At 38.7% G+C, this 15,061-nt stretch overlaps 2 protein-coding genes across 2 annotated transcripts in view; one reads left to right on the forward strand and one right to left on the reverse strand.

Moving 5' to 3' along the window:
• The window catches only part of LOC138831371 (zinc finger protein 585A-like), a 386,491-nt gene that overhangs the window by 260,135 nt on the left and 111,295 nt on the right, over positions 1-15,061 (reverse strand). The window lies entirely within an intron of this gene.
• Positions 1-15,061, forward strand: part of LOC138831357 (zinc finger protein 157-like) — an 87,957-nt gene that overhangs the window by 50,081 nt on the left and 22,815 nt on the right. The gene's annotated exons all lie outside the window — the stretch shown is intronic.

Below are 15,061 nucleotides of genomic sequence, written 5' to 3' on the forward strand. Positions count from 1 at the left end.
CCAGGGGAGGAAAAAGTGAGACTTATAAGAAGTTTTCATTTGAGCTCAAAACAGAAGTCAGAACTGATTAAGAATAATGGGAACTCCTTAGGGATGAGGACAGAAAAGCTCACTGGGTGTCAGAACATGGATGCTTTCAGTGAACCTGGTACAATATGTGCTGCATATAGACCTCATTTGTCTTCTGTAGTTGAAGAATATAAACAGTGTGAAAGGTCTTTCACTGAGACGACACACCTTATTCTCCCTCAGAGAACACACACAAGAGAGAAACCTTATGAATGTAACATGTGTCGAAAGTCTTTCACCCAGAAATCAAACCTTACTGTCCACCAGAGAACACACACAGGAGAGAAAATTTATGAATGTAACTTGTGTAGAAAGTCCTTTACCTGGAAGTCAACCCTTACTGTCCATCAGATAACACACACAGGAAAGAAACCTTATGAATGTAATGTGTGTGGAAAGTCTTTCATCCAGAAATCAAAGCTTACTGTTCATCAGAGAACACACACAAAAGAGTATCCTTTTGAATGTAACATTTGTGGAAAGTCTTTCACCTGCAAGGCATATCTTACTAGCCACCAGAGAATACACACAGGAGAGAAACTTCATGAATGTAATGTGTGTGGAAAGTCTTTCACCCGAAAGGTAAACCTTACTGTCCCCCACAGAACACACACAGGAGAGAGACCTTATGAATGTAACCTGTGTGGAAAGTCTTTCACCAAAAAGGTAACCCTTACTGTCCACCACAGAACACACACAGGAGAGAGACCTTATGAATGTAAACTGTGTGGAAAGTGTTTCATCCAGAAATCAAACCTTACTTGCCACCAGAGAACACACACACAGGAGAGAAACCTTATGAATGTAACACGTGTGAAAAGGCTTTCACCTGGAAGTAAAACTTCACTGTCCATCAGAAAACACACATGAAAGAAACCTTATGAATGTCATATGTGTGGAAATATTTTCAGCCAGAAGCTACACCTTACTGTCCACCAGAGAGCAAACACAGGGGAGAAATTTTATGAATGTCAGCTATGTGGAAAGTCTTTCACCCAGAACATACACCTTTCTGTCCATCAGAAAAAAAACCCACCAGAGAGAAATGTTATGTATGTAGCAGGCATGGAAATTCTTTCACCGGGAAGGCAAACCTTAATATCCATCACAGAACACAAGGAGAGAAACCTTATGAATGCAACCAGTGTGGAAAGACCTGGAGGTCACAACTTAACATACATAAGTTGATTCACACTAATGAAATAACTTAGGATTGTACCAAATGGGGAAAGTCTTTGATCTGTAAGAAAATTGAAATTGGAATACAGAACCAATACAGGATAAAAACCTTATGATATAGCAGATGTGGAGTCTTCCAACTACGACACAGCTCAGGGTTCATCACAGAACACACACAAAACACAGACACACAGACCCACACCCTCACACACAAAGAGGAGAGAAATCCTATGTAGGAAATATAATTGGAAAGGTTTTCAAGAAAAAGTCCTAACTCAATTTGCATCACAGAACGGACACAGGCGAGAAAATACAAATATATCAAATGTGGAAAGTCCTTTACTAAGTATTCATAGATCCATGTTCATAGGACAGACACAGTGGAGTAATCTTAAAAATATTACAAATGTGGAAGGTCTTTGACCTGAAAGGAATACCTCAGTGTTCATCAGAGAACTAACTCACATAGGAGAAAAGAAAGTAGTGAATAGAACATATGTGAAATGACTTTCAATCAGAACTGAGTCCTCAGCATATGTGAGATCATACACAGGAGAGAAACTATGAGTACAGAAAACATTTTGCCAGAAGTCACATCTGTACAGGTATCAGAGACCTGGCCACATGACAGAATTTCTCTCAATATAAACATGAGAGGAAGTCTTTCAACCAGAAGCCAACCTTCAGCAATTATTAAAATATTTAACCAGGAAAGAAACCCAATGTAGGAAAATCTTTGTCAGAAAACCTCTGTAAATTATACAGAGAAATCCTTCATGGCAGAGGTAAGCTAAGGTGATGGGAAACCATTCTTCACTCTTCAGCTCTCTTTGAGCCAATATTTGTCATTATGTTGAGTGGGTATGGTATCCTTCAATATTATCCAAAGCATGTAGAAACAACCAGTCTCGACAAGTAATTAAGAGATTGAAATAATGCACTTGTGTCTTTTATACTAAGGAATGGTGTGTCAAGGTAATTTGATGAAATCTTCTTAGAAATATGAGTTCTAACCCTTTGGGACTGGATTCAGGTCATCTCCAACATGCTTATGGGAACAATAGATGAGTAAATGCTGTTATGATTGGAGGCAAGAACATGAGAACAACCATATTTCTACTGTTCCCTTAAGGGTCCCTCTGTATATGTGATCCATGCGTTATAGTACAAATGACTTACTTATTCCAGTTCAGTTTTTGAATGGAAGATCTAAAGGAAGATATTAGTCCTTATTGCAGTACATATATAGTAGTAAAGTCTTTCTCAGAGGGGTAACAATGCTCAAAAGGAAATGTATTCATGACCTAACTCATAATGGTATAACTAATCTGTACAGTATGTTTACAATAAAATATATATTTAAAAATATGATGGATTAATAAAGACTAGAATCTGCATTGTGCCTTGGGGGAGAACCCCAAAGTGTCTTCAGTGCCTGCTCTTTTCTTTAATTAATCATTGGTGATGAGCAACTTGTGATTGATTCACCCTTAGCCTATTTAATTGTTCTTCTGAGCAAGCTATTACAAAACACCAGTGTGGATGATGAGTCGCACCTGTGTTATCTCATAGAGGGCCAAAGTGGATAGGACATTAGGGGAAATAATCAAGCACACAAAGATATTGATCAACCTCTCACAAAAATTGAAGTTAACAAAAAGATAAAACCATCTGCTATTTGAATTACAGCATCAGGTCTAGGCCCTAAGAGGAAGGAAGGAAGGAACGATGGAAAGAAGGAACAAAAGAAGGAAGAAAGGAAGGAGTGATGTGAGAGAGGGAAAGAGGAAGGGAAAGAGTGAGGAAGAAGGAAGAAATGAACTATTCAAAAGAAGAATGTTTAGGGGCTGGGAAGGTGGCTCAGTGATAGAATGCTTGCCTTGCATGCCTGAGGCCCTGGTTTCGATTCCCCAGCACCACATAAGCAAAAAAAGAAAAAAACCCGAAAGTGGCCCTGTGGCTCAAGTGGTAGGGCTCTAGCCTTGAGCTGAAGAGCTGAGGGACAGCGCTCAGGCCCATTCAGGCCCCATGGCTTGACAAAAAAAAAAAAAAAGAATGTTTAATTTTTAGTTAATGTGAGAATAATTGTTTCAGACGTGGGGCTCAAGAGAAATGGCTTTTATAAACAGGAAATTCTTGAACTGTTTACAAAATAATAAGGAGACTATAACATTTTATAAATTGACTTAATAATTCAGTAATATTAAGTAAGGAGGTCAGGTGTGGCTGGTGCCCTATTGGCCACATGGTGGATGGTGGGGTCTGGCATCTTGTCTTCATGAATGGTGGAAGGAAATTCCCCCATCCATCACTTGCCACCCAACTGATGGGTGTGGCTAGTTCCCTGGAAGCAGGGGTGAGAATTTGGTTGATATGTTACTCAATCTGTTAGTCCAGTGCCTGGGAATGGAATTTCCTGTGGACCTGCCTCCTGCTTAGGCCCTATTTAGGCTGCACCAGCAGTGGCACCAGATGCTATGGTATATGTCTCTGTGATCTTGTCCTGTGTCCTGTGTCCTGGCTTGTCTCCGGTCATCATAATGTCCCAATTGAGCACTCTCTTGGTGCTGATTGGTTTCTTGGTGTTTTTTTATTCTTTTTTTTTTTCCTTTCTGTCCTGTTTCCAAGCTGCCTAAGTGAATTTTTGGACTGCAAGTCTTTGTTACAACAGGCCGCTTGCAGACTGCTAGTTGTGTAATAAACACTGCAGTATTCCATCTTCCAAAGTGTGGCTTCCAACAAATATAGTGTCTTCTTTTACAGAAACACAAAGGTTGACCAAAATTTAGGATTTCTAGAGCCAAGATAGATGCCACTACATAGTTATTTAATTAAAGATATCCTGGAGGCATTTAGAAAAAATGTCTAACATCAGACAGTACGTAATTAGTAAACCAAGACCAAGACTTCAGTTCCTATATAAGCCAGTTATTCTAGATATGTCCAGAGCTGTTTGGTTACATGAAGGGCTCTACTTTTACACTTTCATGAAGAATGTTTTTGTGCCAATATGAGGTTTTGAACTCAGGAACTGAGTGGAAGCCAGCCAGAGCTGGCTTCAAAGGAGATTCTCTCATCTTGGCCTCCATAAAAGCTAGGAATGAAAGCATGAGCCCTGTGGGCTGTTCTGAAGAAATCTCTCTCTGTTAATAAGAGGTTTCATTCAGTGCTTCACCTCAGGGTTCCTGTGCCTTCAACTATTTCAGTATTTATTTTAATTTTTCAAAGAGAATCCTTAAATCCTGGCCAGAGTTCCATTTACAAGATAAGGACAGTGGACTTCACAGTTCCAGATTTAGCTAGGTTGCTAGCTTAACCCCTTCCCTCACACTGTTCACCCTTCTGCTTATCTACTGAGGACTAGTAAAGAAAGAAAGAGGAGGATTAGGAGGCCCTTGGCCTTTCTACTTGTAACCCCCACCCCCCCTCCCCCACACACCGGCCATTTGGATATAGCTCATTCTCCCATTTTGACACACTGGATGCTTTCTGTAATGGATGGTTCATGGACTGAAGTCCCTTCTACCTAGGCCTCTCATATAGCTGTAATTGAAAGACATGAACCAACATACCATATTCATTCAAAGTAACCCTGACGATGACATTTTATTTTTGATTTTATTATTATTGTTATTATCATTTGGCCAACACTTTTGCTTGAGCTCAAAATTTAAGGGACTTGCTGCTCATTGAATTGATAAAAGTTCCCTTTCCTTCTTTTAATTTAAAACCAGCAATTAATAATGAGCAATTACACTCCCTCATGTGTGGAATCTTAGCTACTCAGGAAGCTGAAATTAGAAAGGTAGTATTTGTAGGCCATCCCGTGCAAAAGCTTCATGAAATTAGTATCTTAGCCAATAATAGCATGGATCTGGTCATATGTGCTGATCTTTTTTTGCTATTTGTGATAAGTAATAATAAAATTAATGTGTCAAAAGGCCCAGGCAGAAAAGCAAGACCCTAAGGTGAAAAATCAGTGATACAAAAGGGCATCTGGTATAGAAGGTAAAGGAAGCCTCACAATGTTTTGCCCCTGAATTCAACCTGAGGACCAATAATAAAATCCATGTAAACAATACATTCTTCCAAATATTTTGTGGAAGAATTTGGGTGTGGTTTACAGAATGATAGGTAAACAGTCCTTTACAAAGTGATTGCAAAAGGACCTTTGCATGTGTCTATATGATGTTATGAATTTTATATTCTGTTATATAGACACCATGAGTCCTCCTTGGATCAAGTAATTAAGATCTCCTGATCTAAAGGGCACTGGAGCTTCACATCAGAATTCTTAATTGCTCAAGAATATGAGGTTTAAGATCACAATTGAAAGGCCAATGAGGTAGGAAATGATGTGAGACTGTTATGACCAATTATCACCAAATTTCCCACAAGTAGTGCTGTGAATCATGCTGATAGACTGTCATCACATTTGTTCCTTCATTACAAAATCTCAGGAAGTGTACCGAAGCCTGGAGTAGAAAGAACTCCAAGGCGAGGGAAGATATTTTGTAAAAACGGGTTCTTTGGCCTTCGTGCAGGAAAGTTATATTCCTATAGAAACCTAAAATACTCCATAGGGTATAGTAATTGTCCCTCGATTGAAGTTGATATTGAAATATCTTATAAGCCTGGGTAATGATAAATTGTCACAAATAGTTTGGTATCTTTTGTCATGTGAATGCACATGGATATAACTTTATGTTTCTGACTAGTTCATAGGTCCTTGCAGAGGTTCAAGTTACTATGTAGGACAATGTGGTCCCCATCTGTAAGGTGTGGAATTAGACATTCCAAGAGAGATCTCAACATATAAAATGTGGCCAAATATTTCAGTATACTTGAATCAGTATCATAAATAAAGAAGGAGTCAATAGTGATCATTTAAGATCCCTGAATACCAATATATTTGTATGAGAAGACAATGGTCTTCTACTGTGTGCACACAAATGTAGGAGAAATACTCTTTTCAGTCTGTTCTGTCCAGATGTGTAGAAGCAGTTTTGTTGTTCTTCCCTTATGTATAGCACTTTATTTCCAGGCCACTCCCAGGAGTGAATGACAGGATGTTTAGTTTCAGCTCATTCTAAAAGGTCCTATGTCCTGAGAAGAGAAGTGGTGAACCATGACTTGGGTACATATCCACCCTAGACCTAATCACTAAGAGCGGGTTAAGTTATATAATTTTTCAGAATGTCAACGGTCCTACTACAAGATTCATCCTGCAGCAATATCCAAAGTTAGGCTATAGAAGAGTTCTGCCTTTCTTCAAAGATTTCAACTCTAAATTAGATTATTTTCAATAGCCATTCATTGAATGTTACTAGTAAAATATACAAACATAGTCACATCTATGTTACAGAAGGTTGTGATATCATCAGCAGGGGCAGTTCATATGACCGAAAGTCATGACCCTGAAGAGTCTGCTCCCCCGAGATCTAAGTATTTAACCAAAAACCTCCAGTTCCCAAGCAATCTTGATCCCAATGAGAGAGCAGGATGTTAGGTGAATCCTTGTTTCTTCCTGAGGTAAACCTGGAATGATGCATCTCAGAGTGACTGAATATCCCAGGACAGAAGCTGGGATACTGAACACAGTGGGTACTGAACAAGGCTCTCATAGGATTTTCACTAGAACCTCAGGGACCACCCAAGTCCTCCTTCTATTACCTTGAGCACTTATATCTTTATTGTTGTCCACCTCTAGGTCATTTTCCTCCCATAATTAGCATAGTATTCAGTGTACATTTTTCCTGCTCCTTTGAGAAACATCTTAGCCTAACTTGCCTTTTCTGTTTTCTCAATGAATTGTGAGGTTCTTTTAAATTTTTTTCTTTCAGGTTTCTGGATCAGAAACATCCTTGTTTGAAGTCCCTGTTATAGAGTTGTCAGTACTTTGAGAAAATCATTACCTGGGGCATCCACAGCTAACCATCTTTTCTTCACTTGTCCATGAGGTCTGAACAAAACCAAGCCAAAACTTTATATGTGCATTCTAACTTAAATATTTGTTACCAAAAGTTTCATGTGGGGACTTCATCAGGTGTGTTGAAAGTTGGCTGGGCTTGTAGTCTAGGCCAGAGCTCAAAATGGAAGGTACAGGAAAGAAAAGATTGGTGAGGAGCCAGCCGAGGAGAGGAGTGCAGTGCCAAAGTCTTCATGCAATATGCAAGCCTGGCATGTCCCTTGGGACAGGAGTAAGGAGCCAAGATCAGGGCCTGTGCTACCCATCAGTACAGCACCAGCACCACATGGCACATCTGGCATGGGACATGGTGTGCCCAGGTTTCAGGAGGGCTGACTGTTGACACAGGGACCTGTTAGTCAAGTTAAGCCAGTGGCCTAATGTAATTGTCTTGTCTTATGTAGATGATACAATTGCTGTGGACAAGAAGAATTGGTAGTAAAAACTATTGTCTGATTAACTAGTTAAAATTCTTCAGGATATTTGTGTGTGTGTGTGTGTGTGTGTCCTAAGAAGAAAAAAAATTGAAAAGTAGTTCAGAGAGAACTCAAATGACAAGAGTGTCAGACTTAAGTCCTCAGCAAGATAGATCCATTACAATCACAACCAATAAGTGAAAAGGAAAGGTTTCCTTCACTTATTTTGACCTACCTTGACAAAGCCCACTGTGTTCAAAATAATAAGACCAGATATGTATGTGTTGATGCTTACTGTTGTACAACAGCTAGTTTACAAGTGACAGCAGAGGCATAGAGTCTCTTCTGTATGCAGCCCCTGCACTCACTGGAAAGGAGGACAATAGTATTGAAAGTGAACTAAAGTCACTTGTAAGATTGTCTTTTAAATTGCAGGGGAAGCATTGCCTAAATGAGCAGATGTTTTGTTTTGCTGGTATTTAGGCTTGACCTCAGAGGCCAGGTGCTGTCCCTGAGCTGCTTTTGCTAAAGTGTAGCATTCTACCACTTGAGCCACAGCACCACTTCCTGGTTTTTCTGTGCATGTGGACCTGAGGAATAGATCCCAACTCCTCATTCATGCAATGCAAGCCCTGTACCACTTCACTACGTTGCTTGTCCTATAAGCAGACTTTTTATGTTAAAAGAAGAAAGAATAGGCTGGTATGTAGTATCCACCTTCCATGTACAAGTCCCAAGTTTCAATACCCCAAAGTTAAAGGGAGAAAGTAGAAAATGGAATGATATGAAGTATACAGTTACAAGAACAAAGAAAAATAGAAGAACAAAGGCAATGAGCAAGTATTTAGGTTTTTGATTGTTCATGATTGTTTCTTTTTTTTTAAATTGTTGGTTGTGGGTTTTAAACTCAGGAGGGCCTGGCATATTCCCTTATCTTTTCAATAAAGGCTACCATGCTACCACTTCCAGCCAGAATGTCACTTCTAGTTTTCTGGCATTTAATTGGTGATAAGTCACAATGAATTTTCTGCTGATGTGCTGCTGAGAAATGGAACCCAGTGCCTCATGTAGCAAGGCAAGCACTCTACCACTGAGCCACACTCCCAGCCCTGCCTCCTTTCTTAAAACAGTGTGGTTGGGGCTGGCTTAGTGATAAAGTGCTTGCCTAGCATGCATGTAGCACAGGGTTTCATTTCTCAGTACCTAATAAACAACAACTACCAAACACCCCTAGAAGCACTGGTGTTGTAGCTCAAGTGGTAGAGTGGTAGCCTTCAGCATAATGAAATTCAGAAACAGTACTCACACCTTAAGTTCAAGCCCCAGGAATGTCAAACAACAACAAAAACAACAAATGAGCAAATGAAAACAAAAAACCCAATGTCATCAAGTTTCATTGATAAACACAACACACACACTCACACACACACACACACACACACACACACACACACACACACACACATTTTGAAACCATATTTACCTCCTATACCATGTCTGCATACCCTCCCTGCTCCAAATGCTACCTAGATCCATAGCAGAATTTATTCTGTCTCTGTTTCTTTTGCATTCTTAAAAAATTATTGTGAAAATTGTATATGTACATATGTATGTGTACATACATACATGTATATGTCTATATATATACACATATGAGTATATATGTATATATACACATATACACATATATGTATACATACACACGTGTATGTATACATATATACATATGGGTATTTACACATATATATGTATGTGAACGTTCCATAAGGTATTCATTTCATTACTTGATTGATTTCATTGATATCATTACTTATTGAACAATATGCATTTTTGCACAATTCCACCCACTTTTTAAAAGTAGCATTTATTTTCATATATCGCAGTAAAACATACTAATATTAGGTATTGATCTCATTGTCTGAGTGCTGTTCCGGATCATTTTATCTTAAGGTTTTATCACTTGAGCCATCTATCAATTTCTACATCTGGTTTTTTAGATGATGAATTGTAGATAAGAGTTTCATTGACCTTTCTAAAAGGGCTAGATGAAATCTAAATCCTCAGGTCTCAGGTTTACCAACATAAGACACTTGTGTCCAGCACCTTTAAATATTATTATATGCACTATGTTATTTGTTTTTTCTTCTCATCATTCATGTGGCTTGATCTCTGGGCCTGGGCTCTGTCCATCAGCTCTTCAGCTCAAGGCTACTGCTCTAGTACTGGACCCACAGCACCACTTCCATATTCTTCTGTTATATGTGGTCCTGAGCAACCAAACCCAGGGTCTCATGCATGTAAGGCAAACACTCTCCACTGAGCCACCTTTCCAACACCTACAGTAGCATTTTCAAAGGAATATATTAGGTCTTACATATTTGTTTGTTGCACAGATTCAACAAACCATAGAACCCAAATGCTTGAAAAAGTAATGCACCTATTGTAAACATGCCACCTTTGAAAAAACTGGCATTATCCAATGAACAATGCATTGTAACAACTATTTAGTAGGAATCAAATTATAATAGGTATCAGAGGTGATTTACAGTGTACAGAATATTCCCTGGAGATTGTATTAGAGGTGATTTGCACTGTATAGAAGGATGTGTGCAGGGGCCGGGAAGGTGGCTCAGTGGTAAAGCGCTTGCATTGCATGCCAGAGACCCTAGGTTTGATTTCTCAGCACTACATAAGCAAAAAAGAAAAAAGCCGGAAGTGGTGCTGTGGCTCAAGTGGTAGAGCCCTAGCCTTGAGCTGAAGAGCTGAGGGACAGTGCCTAGGCCCAGAGTTCAGGCCCCATGACCAGACCCCCCCCCAAAAAAAAGTATGTGTGCAGGTTACATGAAAGCAAACTAAGAAATACATATCAGATGAGACAAATATAATAAATAGCAAAGTAATCACTAAAATAAAACTATGTTAATATTGTAATATAAAAATAGTAAATATATCAGGTACTGTCTGATTTGAACAGAAGTAACTATACTCAAAAAACTCAATAAGCCAAAGATACATATATTAATTATCAAGAAAGAAAAGTAAATCAATATAAATATACCATAAGCAATAATCAATACTAAAAAATACAAGTATTCATAATATGAAAGGAAAAGAACCTCAGCACAAATTGTGTTACCACAGATACAGAGCATTGATAATAACAGGCAAATTATAAATGTGTATAACAAAAGTTCTATGCTGAAAACCAAAGTTTACAAAGACATGATTAAAAGGCCAACGAATGATAATTTCTTTAATCTATCATTATGATTGGAGAAGTAATATTCCTCTTAATGACTGAATAACTAGACAAATGGTCACTAGAAACACACACATCTATGGCATTATCTTTACTAAATGCTGCTTATAAAGCACTATGCTGTAATATTTACCAAGACAGACACACTGAGAATAGATCTGAAGAGAAATTGTCTAGAAATCAGTATGACAAATAAATATGATATAAATACAGGATAAAATCTAACAATATGTTTCTAATAATCTAACAGTAAAACAAACAAAAGGAAACTAGAATGGATATGTAAAAAATATAGGTATGCTATCATTGTGATTTATTCAATATTAAAGGGAGCTACTTTCTTACTTAACTTGTGAAATAAAAACAATTGCTTTCAATTTTCTGTGGTGTATTCAGGTGTATATCTTCTGGTGGGTGTGGCAGAGCCATGGAATGTGAGGGAAATAGGGTGATGAAAGTAAAATATACAACTCAAGAGTAGAGATAGGAGGGAGAGATTGGAAGAGAATGAAGGAATGGAAGACACTTTATGCAAAGAAGGGTATTTTTACCTCACTCATATCATTATACCTCTCTATACATCACCTCCACAATAACATTAAATTGCATTAATTATAAAACAATACCTCCAGCATAAGCGATTTGCTTAGTGAAGAAAATCTACCACAGTTAGAACAGTTAAACTTGTTAGAAACACATTACAACACTTAATTTGAAAGAGAAACTATTTCAGTTTAGGTTGCATATTACTTCTACATAAACCAGTAACAGCCGGGCGCTGGTGGCTCACGCCTGTAATCCTAGCTACTCAGGAGGCTGAGATCTGAGGATCGCGGTTCAAAGCCAGCCCGGGCAGGAGAGACTGTGAGACTCCTATCTCCAATAAACCACCAGAAATCTGGAAGTGGCGATGTAGCTCAAGTGGTAGAGCGCTCGCCTTGAGCTGAAGAGCTGAGGGACAGCGCCCAGGACCAGAGTTCAAGCCCCACGACCGACAAAAAAAAAAAAAAAACCAGTAACAATAAACTATTTCATTGTAGTATCCAATTAAGTGTTAATGTTAAAAGTTGAGGAAAGAAAAATCAAGGCAAGTACTTCTGGCTCAAGATTGTCAATTGAGCCTACCTACTAAGGAGGAAACTGAGGTCTGGAAGCCAGGTGGATAGACAACTCAAACTAAGCAGTTAATGAACAGGTTAGAGGTATGGCTCAAGTGACAGTGCCAACAGTGAGTGAGGAAGTTGACTGACTGTGAGACCTGCAGTTCAAGCTCCAATAGTAGCTCAAGAAAACCATGAAGTATGTGTATTACATGTGTTTCTAAGTTAGAAACCTAACTGTAGTGATACTAGCAAGTCTTCATCTCAGATATAAAGGGAAAAGAAAATGAGTGGAGAAGGTGGGGAAGGTAAGCAAAAGGTCAGGGAAAAGAAGGAAGAAAAGAGGACAAGAGAGTAGTGGAGAGGAGGGGAACAGAGAGAAAGGGAAAAGAAGAGAAGAGAGAAGGAGAGGAAAGTTTCATGGCATCAGATTTGACAGTAACTGGTCTGGGAAGATTGCTCAGTGGTAGAGTGCTTGCTTAGCATGCATGAGGCCCTGGGTTTGAATCCTCAGCACCACATAAACAAAAATGTTGGAGCTGTTCTTTTGCTTCAGTTTGTAATGTACTCTCCTTGATCTGAAGAGCTGAGTGAAAGCACCCAGGCCCACAGTTCAGGACCCACGACTGAGGGAAAAAAATAAGAATGCTAGATTTGACAGTAACCCATAAATAGAACTCCAAAAGTACATCATAGAAGAAACAAAGAAACAAACAAACAATGTGAGTCTCTGGTGGATCACACCTGTAATCTTAGGTACTGAAGTGGTGAGATCTGAAGATTGGGTCTCAAAGTCAGCCTGGGCAGGAGTAGCCGTGATACTCTTACTTGCAGTAAATCACCAGAAAACCAGAAGTAGTGCTGTGGCCAACGTGGTAAAGTGCTACTCTTGAATTTAAGAGCTGAGGGACAGCATTCAGGCCCAGAGTTCAAGCCGCATGTCCTACAATATATAAATAAGTAAATAAGTAAGTAAATCAATCAATCAATAAATAAATGAGTAATAAATACAAACGAAGACCTTGTATGTTGAAAAACACTACCAATAAGGAGAAAAAAAGCATGGTATGAGAAAAGTATTTGCATATCTGTCTAAATGGATTTTTACCAATATGAATTAGAAAATATAAGGATAATCCTTCTAGAAACACCTACACACAAAAAATCTAATTTTAAAATGGGAAAAAGATTGAAGAGACTTTTCTTTTTTTTTTTTTAATTTAATTTTATTTTATTTGAGAACATACTGTACAGAGGGGCTACAATTACATGGGCAGGATAATGCATACATTTCTTACCAAGCATTGCAGCCTCCTCCTTTGTTTACCCTTCACCTCCCTTCCCCGCCTCCCCCCTCCCCCCACCCAATTATACCCCCCTCCCACCCCCACACCGACATTGTAAAGCTGGTTTTGACATGACATTTTGTACTTCTCATTGTTGCAACAGGTCCACCTGAATCCTTAAACGACTTGTTTGTCCCCATCTCCTCCACATGTTATACTGACATCAAATATAGTGAAAGCGGGGGTTACACTGTGGGGGAGGGACATACAAAGCAACAAAGAAATAATCTTATAAATGCGTTAGAAACACATGCATGAAAGAAACGAAAACATTAAAATACATATTTAAGGGTTCATTTTCCTAACATCACATTATCTGATCTTTTCCGCTTGACTCATACCTATACTATATATTGCAAATAAGGGAAACCATGGGACCTATGCTTCTTTGGGCCTGGCTTACTTCACTTAATATAATTTTTTCCAAACCTTTCCATTTCCTAACAAATGGGGAAATGTCATTCTTTCTGATGGAGGCATAGAATTCCATTGTGTATATATACCACATTTTCTTGATCCATTCATCTACTGAGGGACATCTGGGTTGGTTCCATATCTTAGCTATGGTAAATAATGCTGCAATAAACATAGTTGTGCTGGTAGCTTTAGTGTGGTCTTGTTTGTAAACATTTGGGTAAATGCCCAAAAGTGGGATTGCTGGATCATAGGGTAGATCTATGTGAAGTCTTTTGAGGAACCTCCATACTGCTTTCCAAAGTGGTTGGACAAGTTTACATTCCTACCAACAATGAAGTAAGGTTCCTTTCTGTCCACATCCCCTCCAGCATCTGTTGTTGTTAGAGTTCTTGATTTTTGCTGTTCTAACTGGAGTGAGGTGATATCTCAATGTTGTTTTGATTTGCATTTCTTTTATGGCTAGGGATGTTGAACATTTCTTCATGTGTCTATTGGCCATCCTTCTTTCTTCTTCAGAGAAGCTTCTCTTTAAGTCTTTCGCCCACTTATTTATTGGGCAGTTGTTTCTTTGAGGATTTGTTGTTGGGTGGTTTAATTTTTTGAGTTCCAAGTATATTTTAGATATGAGACCCTTGTCCGTTGTATGGCTGGTAAAGATCTTCTCCCAATCTGTGGGCTTTCTATTGATCTTGCCAGCTATGTCATTTGCCCTGCAGAAGCTCTGCAATCTTATGCAATCCCATTTGTCCAACCTTTCTTTGATTTGTTGTGCTTCCGGGTCTCTATTCAGAAAATTTCGACCTGAGCCAAGGAGACCTAGGGTTTCTCCTATTCCATCCTGTAATGTTTTCAGAGTGTCTGCTTTGAGTTCAAGGTCTTTGATCCATTTGGAGTTGATTCTGGTGCAGGGTGATATATAAGGATCTCGCTTTAGTTTTCTACATGTAGTTAACCAATTTTGCCAGCACCATTTACTGAAGAGGCTGTCTTTCTTCCATTCTATTGTTTTAGCTTCCTTATCGAAGATTAGATGGCTATAGGTCTGTAGGTTCATTTCTGGGTTTTCAATTCTATTCCATTGGTCCTGAGGTCTGTTCTTATGCCAATACCAAGCTGTTTTGATTACTATGGCTTTATAGTAGAGTTTGAAATTTGGTATTGATATTCCTCCAGCAGTGTTCTTTCCGTTGAGGAGCGTTTTTGCTATTCGGGGTCTTTTATTTTTCCATATGAATTTTTGGATTGCCTCTTCTATTTCCTTGAAGAATGAGGGTGGAATTTTGATAGGTATCGCATTGAATTTGTAG

The sequence above is a fragment of the Dipodomys merriami genome, unplaced genomic scaffold (assembly GCF_024711535.1).
Source record: "Dipodomys merriami isolate MVZ:Mamm:240054 unplaced genomic scaffold, mDipMer1.0.p SCAF_194, whole genome shotgun sequence".
Lineage (NCBI taxonomy): Eukaryota > Metazoa > Chordata > Mammalia > Rodentia > Heteromyidae > Dipodomys > Dipodomys merriami.